Raw genomic sequence first — 9123 nt, forward strand, 5'->3', positions numbered from 1 at the left:
ATCTGTATAACATGACATGAAAAGATGATGACAATTTATTTTATTTATTTATTTTTTGAGACAGAGTCTTGCTTTTTCACCCAAGCTGGAGTGCAGTGGTTCAAGTGATTCTCCTGCCTCAACCTCTCGAGTAGCTGGGATTACAGGCATGTGCCACCACACCCGGTTATTTATTTATTTTTTTGTATTTTTGGTAGAGACGGGGTTTCACTATATTGGCCAGGCTGGTCTCAAATTCCTGACCTTGTGATCCACCTACCTTGGCTTCCCAAAGTGCTGGGATTACAGGCAGGAGCCACCACACCCGACCGATGACAAAAAGAGAAAGTTTCACAACTGTGTTAATCTCATTTCTGTAAAGAAATTATTTTTTGTATATATATATATATATATATATATATATATATATAAACTTTTGAAAATATAGGTACAAACATTAACTGTGGGAGTAGGAGTTACAGGAGTAGGGAGGAAAGGGGCTTATACATTCTGTTTTACACAATTAAAAAAACAAATTTTTTTTAAGTTTGAGAGACAAGGTCTTACTATATTGCCCAGGCTGGTCTCGAACTCCTGGGCTCAAGCAATCCTCTTGCCTCAGCCTTCCAAAATGCTGGGATTACGGGATTACAGGTGTGAGCCACTGTGCCCAGCCTGTTTTACACAATTCTGTACCCTCGATTGAGGAAGCTTTGTTTCCTGAGCTAGAAATAACCATATGGGGATGGAGTTCAACGGGAAATAGGTCTAGGGATATGGATGTTACCTGGTGCCGATTATAATCTGGGAAGTCCACAGAAAAACTGAGGCAGCCATTAGCATTGCTAGAGGATGATGCAGGTTATAGTGAACCAGGCACTGGTTAGATTTAGATGTTAGATTTTTTGGGGTGCTGTTGGCTAGCAGAAACAGAAAACCCCTAACATAGCTGGGTTTAGCAATAAGGACATTATCTCACAAAACAAGAAATCGGAGGCAGTGCCGCTTCAGGGTTAGTGAATTTCGAGGCTTACTGAGGCCATTAAGGTCCCAGGTTGTTTCCACTTGGCTGTTTGCTATGTGTCTGCCTGTTTTATTTCTTTATTTATTTTTACTTTTGTGGGTACACAGTAGGTATATATACTAATGGGGTATATAAAATGTGTTGATACAGGCATGCAATGTGTATTAATCACATCATGGAAAATGGGGTATCCATCCATTCACACATTTATCCTTTGTGTTACAAACAATCCAATTATACTCTTTTGGTTATTTTTTAAATTATTTATTTATTATATATATATATTTTTTATTGCATTTTAGGTTCTGGGGTACATGTAAAGAACATGCAGGATTGTTGCATAGGTACATATATGACAATGTGGTTTGCTGCCTCCATCCCCATCACCTATATCTGGCATTTCTTCCCACGTTATCCCTCCCCAACTCCCTACCCCACACTGTTCCTCCCCTAGTCCCCCCAACAGACCTCAGTGTGTAGTGCTCCCCTCCCTGTGTCCATGTGTTCTCATTGTTCAACACCCGCCTATGAATGAGAACATGTGGTGCTTGATTCTCTATTCCTTTGTCAGTTTTCACTCTTGCTGCCCAGGCTGGAGTGCAATGGCACAATCTCAGCTGAATTCATTCAGGAGGTTCAAGCAATTCTACCTCAGCCACCCAAGTAGCTGGGATTACAGGCATGCGCCACAACACCTAGCTAATTTTTTGCATTTTTAGTAGAGATAGGGTTTCACCATGTTGACCAGGCTGGTTTCGAACTCCTGACCTCAGCTGATCCACCCGCCTCGCCCTCCCAAAGAGCTGAGATTACAGGTGTGAGCCCTCACGCCTGGCTGCTTTAGTTAAAATGTACAATTAAGTGATTATTGACTATAGTCACCCTGGTGTGCTATCAAATGCTAGATCTTATGCATTCTTTCTATTTTTATTTTGTACCCATTTACCATCCTCACTTCCCTCTCACCCCCCAGCCCTATTACCCTTCCCAGCTTCTGGTAACCATCATTCTACTCTATATCTCCATGGGTTCAATTAAAAAAAAATTTTAGCTCCCACAAATAAGTGAGAACATGTAATGTTCGTCTTTCTGTGCCTAACTTATTTCACTTAACATAATGGCCTTCAGTTTCCATTCATGTTGTTGCAAATGGCTGGATCTCATTCTTTTTTATGGTTGAAGAGTACTCTATTGTGCATATGTACCACATTTCTTTATCCATTCATCTGTTGATGGACATTGTATACATGTATACAATGGAACATTGAAGAGGATGTCCTTTCCAGCACATGTATACAATGTATACATGTATACAATGTATAATCATCAAATCAGGGTGATTAACATACTCATCACCTTAAATCTGTCTTGGAAACATTCAAAATTGTCTTTTCTGGCTTTTTGAAAATATACAATAAATTGTAGTTTAACCATATTAATTCTACAGTGCTGCAGAACGATAGAACTTGTTCCTCATATCTAGCTGTAATTTCGTATCTGTTAACCAAACCCTCCCCAGCCTCCCCTCCCCCTCCCAGTCTCTAATACTCACAATTCTACTCTACTTCCATGAACTCAAATTGTTTTTAGCTTTCACATATGAGTGAAAATGTGCAGTATTTATCTTTATATGCCTGACTTATTTCACTTGATTTATTTTGTGGGCTTACCCATGTTGCCACGAATGACAGGATTTCATTCTTTTTAAGGTTGAGTAGTATTCAGTTGTGTATATATACCGTATTTTCTTTATCCAGTCATCCACTGATGGAAACTTAAGTTGATTCCATCTTGACTATTGTGAATAATGCTGCAATAAACATAGACGTGCAGGTATCTTTTTGATATACTGGCTTCATTTCCTTTGGTTGAATAATCCAGAGTTGCTGAATCATATGATAGTTCTATTTTTAGTTTCTTGAGGAAGCTCCATATGTTTTTTTTTTTGTTATTGTTATAATGGCTGCACTAATTTACACTTCCACTAACATCCTCGCCAGCATTTGTTATTTTTGTCTTTTTGAAAATAGCCATTCTGAGGTGATATGGTATGTCATTGTGCTTTTGATTTGCTTACCTGATGATTCGTGATGTTGAGCATTTTTTTCACATGTTTGTTGCCATTTGTATGTCTTCTTTTGAGAAATATCTATTCAGTTCCTTTGCCCATTTTAAAATTGGATTATTATTATTTTTTGCTTTTGAGTTGATTGATTTCCTTGTATATTTTGAATTTTCATCCCTTGTTGGATGAATAGTTTGCAAATATTTTCTCCTGTTCTACAGGCTGTCTCTTCACTCTGTTGGTTGTTTTCCTTTGATGGGCAGAAACTTTCAGTTTAATATAGTTCCATTTGTCTATTTTTATTGCCTGTGCTTTTGAAGTCTTAGCTGTAAAATCTTTGTCTAGACCAATGTCATGAACTGTTCCCCCTATGTTTACTTCTAGTAATTTTTAAATTGCATTTTAGGTTTTGGGGTACATGTGAAGAATATGCAAGATTGTTGCATAGGTACACACATGGCAGTGTGATTTGCTGTCTTCCTCCCCCTCACCTATATCTGGCATTTCTCCTCATGCTATCTCTCCCCGACTCCCAACCACACACTGTCCCTCCCCTACTTCCCCCAAACAGACTCCAGTGTGTGATGCTCCCCTCCCTGTGTCCATGTGTTCTCATTGTTCAACACGCACCTATGAGTGAGAACATGCGGTGTTTGATTTTCTGTTCTTGTGTCAGTTTGCTGAGAGTGATGGCTTCCAGGTTCATCCATGTCCCTGTAAAGGGCATGAACTCATCGTTTTTGATGGCTGCATAATATTCCATGGTTATATATGTGCCACATTTTCCCTGCCCAGTCTATCATCGATGGGCATTTGGGTTGGTTCCAGGTCTTTGCTATTGTTAACAGTGCTGCAATGAACATTCGTGTGCATGTGTCCTTATAGTAGAATGATTTATAATCCTTTGGATATATACTCAGTAATGGGATTGCTGGGTCAAATGGAATTTCTATTTCTAGGTCCTTGAGGAATTGCCACACTGCCTTCCACAATGGTTGAACTAATTTACACTCCCACCAACAGTGTAAAAGTGTTCCTGTTTCTCCACTTCCTCTCCAGCATCTGTTGTCTCCAGATTTTTAAATGATCACCATTCTAACTGGTGTGAGATGGTATCTCAATGTGGTTTTGATTTGCATTTCTCTAATGACCAGTGATGATAAGCATTTTTTCATATGTTTGTTGGCCTCATGTATGTCTTCTTTTGTAACGTGTCTGTTCATATCTTTTGCCCACTTTTGAATGGGCTTGTTTTTTTCTTGTAAATCTGTTTTAGTTCTTTATAGATTCTGGATATAAGTCCTTTGTCAGATGGGTACATTGCAGAAATTTTTTCCCATTGTGTTGGTTGTCAGTTCACTCTAATGATTGTTTCTTTTGCTGTGCAGAATTTCTGGAATTTAATTAGATCCCATTTGTCTATTTTGGTATTTGTTGCCAATGCTTTGTGTGTTTTAGTCATGAAGTTCTTGCCTATGCCTATGTCCTGAATGGTTTTGCTGAGATTTTCTTCTATGATTTTTTTATGGTGTTAGGTCTTATGTTTAAGTTTTTAATCCATCTGGAATTAATTTTAGTGTAAGCTGTCAGAAAGGGGTCCAGTTTCTGCTTTCTGCACACGGCTAGCCAGTGTTGCCAACACCATCTATTAAACAGGGAATCCTTTCCCCATTGGTTGTTTTTGTCAGGTTTGTCAAAGATCAGATGGTTGTAGATGTGTGACATTGCCTCCGAGGCCTCTGTTCTGTTCCATTGGTCTGTATCTCTGTTTTGGAACCAGTTCCATGCTGTTTCGATTGCTGTAGCCTTGCAGTATAGTTTGAAGTCCGGTAGTGTGATGCCTCCAGCTTTGTTCTTTTTGCTTAGAATTGAGTTGGCTATGCGGGCTCTCTTTTGGTTCCATATGAAGTTTAAGGTGGTTTTTTTCCAGTTCTGTGAAGAAGGTCCTTGGTAGCTTGATGGGGATAGCGTTGAATCTATAAATTACTTTGGGCAGTATGGCCATTTTCTCGATATTGATTCTTCCTAACCATGAGCGTGGAATGTTTTTCCATCTGTTTGTTTCCTCTCTTATTTCCTTGAGCAGCGATTTGTAGTTCTCTTTGAAGAGGTCCTTTTACGTCCTTTGTTAGTTGTATTCCTAGGTATTTTGTTCTCTTTGTAGCAATTGTGAATGGCAGTTCGTTCTCGATTTGGCTCTTTAAGTCTGTTATTGGTGTATAGGAATGCTTGTGATTTTTGCACATTGATTTTGTATCCTGAGACTTTGCTGAAGTTGCTTATCAGCTTCAGGAGATTTTGGGTTGATATGATAGGGTCTTCTAAATATACAATCATGTCCTCTGCAAATAGAGACAATTTGACTTCCTCCTTTCCTAATTGAATATGCTTTATTTCTTTTTTTTTTGCCTGATTGCTCTGGCTAGAACTTCCAATACTATATTTAATAGGAGTGGTGAGAGAGGGCATCCTTATTTAGTGCCAGATTTCAAAGGGAATGCTTCCAGTTTTTGCCCATTCAGTATGATATTGGCTGTGGGTTTGTTGTAAATAGCTTTTATTATTTTGCGATACATTCTGTTGATACCTAGTTTCTTGAGGGTTTTTTTTTTTTTTTTTGAGACGGAGTTTCACGTTTATTGCCCAGGCTGGAGTGCAATGGCGTGATCTTGGCTCACCACAACCTCCGCCTCCTGGGTTCAGGCAATTCTCCTGCCTCAGCCTCCTGAGTAGCTGGGAGTACAGGCACGTGCCACCATGCCCAGCTAAATTTTTGTATTTTTAGTAGAGACGGGGTTTCACCATGTTGACCAAGATGGTCTCGATCTCTTGACCTCGTGATCCACCTGCCTGGGCCTCCTGAAGTGCTGGGATTACAGGCGTGAGCCACCGTGCCCGGCCTCTTGAGAGTTTTTAGCATAAAGATCTGTCGAATTTTGTCAAAGGCCTTCTCTGCATCTATTGAGATAATCATGTGGTTTTTGTCTTTGGTTCTGTTTATGTGATGAATTACGTTTATAGACTTGTGTATGTTGAACCAGCCTTGCATCCCTGGGATGAAGCCTACTTGATCGTGATGGATAATCTTTTTGATGTGCTGTTGCAATCGGTTTGCCAGTATTTTATTGAAGATTTTTGCATATATGTTCATCATGGATATTGGCCTGAAGTTTTCTTTTCTTGTTGAGTCTCTGCTGGGTTTTCGTATCAGGATGATGTTGGTCTCATAAGATGATTTGGGGAGGATTCCCTCTTTTTTGATTGTTTGGAATAGTTTCAGAAGGAGTGATACCAGCTCCTCTTTGTATGTCTGGTAGAATTTGGCTGTGAACCCATCTAGACTCTGGTTTTATTTTGGTTGGTAATCTATTAATTGCTGCCTCAACTTCAGCCTTTGTTATTTATTGGTCTATTCAGGGTTTCAACTTCTTCCTGGTTTATGCTTGGGAGGGTGTAAGTGTCCAGGAATTTATCCGTTTCTTTCAGGTTTACTAGTTTATGTGCATAGAGTTGTTTGTAGTAATCTCTGATGGTGGTCTGTATTTCTGTGGAATCTGTAGTGATATCCCCTTTATCGTTTTTTATTGCATCTATTTGATTCTTCTCTCTTTTCTTTTTTATTAATCTGGCTAGTGGTCTGTCTATTTTGTTGATCTTTTAAAAAAACCAGCTTCTGGATATATTGATTTTTTGAAGTTTTTTTTGTGTCTCTATCTCCTTCAGTTCCACTCTGATCTTAGTTATCTTAGTTATTTCTTGTCTTCTGCTAGCTTTTGAATTTTTTTGATCTTGCTCCTATAGCTCTTTCAATTTTGTTGATAGGGTGTCAATTTTAGATCTTTTCTTGCTTCTCATGTGGGCATTTATTACATAAATTTTCCTCTAGACACTGCTTTAAATGTGTCCTGGAGATTCTAGTACATTGTGTCTTCATTCTCATTGGTTTCAAAGAACATCTTTATTTCTTCCTTCATTTCATTGTTTATCCAGTCAGCATTTAAGAGCCAGTTTTTCAGTTTTCATGAAGTTGTGTGGTTTTGGGTTAGTTTCTGAATTCTAAGTTCTAGTTTGATTGCACTGTTATCTGAGAGACTGTTATGATTTCCGGTCTTTTACATTTGCTGAGGAGTGATTTACTTCCAAATATGTGGTCAATTTTAGAGTAGGTGTGATATGGTGCTGAGAAGAATGTATATTCTGTGGATTTGGGGTGGAGAGTTCTGTAGATGTCTATTAGGTTTGCTTGGTCTGGGTCTGAGTTCAAGTCCTGGATATCCTTGTTATTTTTCTGTCTCATTGATCTGTCTAATATTGACAGTGGAGTGTTAAAGTCTCCCACTATCGTTGTGTGGGAGTCTTAGTCTCTTTGTCATTAAGAACTTGCTTTATGACCAGGCACAGTGGCTCACGCCTGTAATCCTAGCACTTTGGGAGGCTGAGGTGGGTGGATCACCTGAGGTCAGGAGTTCAAGACCAGCCTGGCCATCATTGTGAAACCCCATCTTAAAAAAAAAAAAAAAAAAAGAAAAAGAAAAAAAAAAGAACTTGCTTTATGTATCTGGGTGCTCCTGTATTGTGTGTGTATATATTCAGGATCGTTAGCTTTTCTCGTTGCATTGATCCTTTTACCATTATGTAATGCCCGTCTTTGTCTCTTTTGATCTTTGTTGCTTTAAAGTCTATTTTTATCAGAGACTAGGATTGCAACTCCTGCTTTTTTTTTTTTTTTTCCTCTCCATTCACTTGGTAGATCTTCCTCCATCCCTTTATTTTGAGCCTATGTGTATTCTTGCATGTGAGATGGGTTTCCTGGATACAGCATACCGATGGGTTTTGACGTTTTATCCAATATGCCAGTCTGTGTCTTTTGATTGGGGCACTTAGCCCATTTACATTTAAGGTTAATATTGTTATGTGTGAATTTAATCCTGCCATTTTGATGCTAGCTGGTTGTTTTGCCCATTAGGTGATGCAGTTTCTTCATTGTGTTGATGCTCTTTACCATTTGGTATGTTTTTGGAGTGGCTGGTAGTAGTTTTTCCTTTCTACCTTTAGTGCTTCTTTCAGGAGCTCTTGTAAAGCAGGCCTGGTGGTGATGAAACCTCTGAGCAATTGCTTGTTCATAAAGGATTTTATTTTTCCTTCACGTATGAAGCTTAGTTGGGCTCGATATGAAATTCTAGGCTGAAAGTTCTTTTCTTTATAGATGTTGAATATTGGTCCCCACTCTTTTCTGGCTTGTAGGGTTTCTGCGGAGAGATCTGTGAGTCTGACGGCTTCCCTTTTTGGGTAACCTGACCTTTCTCTCTGGCTGCCCTTAGCATTTTTTTCTTCATTTCAACCCTGGTGAATCTGACAATTATGTGCCTTGGAGTTGCTCTTCTTGAGGAATATCTTTGTGGTGTTCACTGTATTTTCTGGACTTGAATGTTGGCCTGCCTTGCTAGGTTGGGGAAGTTCTCCTGGATAACATCCTGAAGAGTGTTTTCCAGTTTGGATTCATTCTCTCTGTCACATTCCGGTACACCTATCAAAGGTAGATTAGGTCTATTCACATAATCCTGTATTTCTTGGAGGCTTTGTTCATTTCTTTTTACTGTTTTTTTCTGATATTGCCTTCTTGTTTTATTTCATTGAGTTGATTTTCAGTCTCTGATATCCTTTCTTCTACCTGGTTGATTCAACTATTGAAACTTGTGTATGCTTCACGACGTTCTTGTGTTGTGTTTTTCAGTTCCATCAGTTCATTTATATTCCTCTCTAAGCTGTTTATTCTTGTTAGCATTTTGTCAAACCTTTTTTCAAGGTTCTTAGTTTCTTTGCATTGGGTTACAACATGATCTTTTAGCTCAGAGGAGTTTGTTATTACCCACTTTCTGAAGCCTGTTTCTGTCAATGCATCAGACTCATTCTCCATCCAGCCTTGTTCCCTTGCTGGAGAGGAGTTGTGATCCTTTGGAGGAGGAGAGACGTTCTGGTTTTGGGTATTTTCATCCTTTTTGCACTGGTTTCTTCCCATGTTTTGTGGATTTATCTACCTGTGGTCTTTGTGGTT

This window comes from Saimiri boliviensis, chromosome X (genome assembly GCF_048565385.1).
Source record: "Saimiri boliviensis isolate mSaiBol1 chromosome X, mSaiBol1.pri, whole genome shotgun sequence".
Taxonomy (NCBI): domain Eukaryota; kingdom Metazoa; phylum Chordata; class Mammalia; order Primates; family Cebidae; genus Saimiri; species Saimiri boliviensis.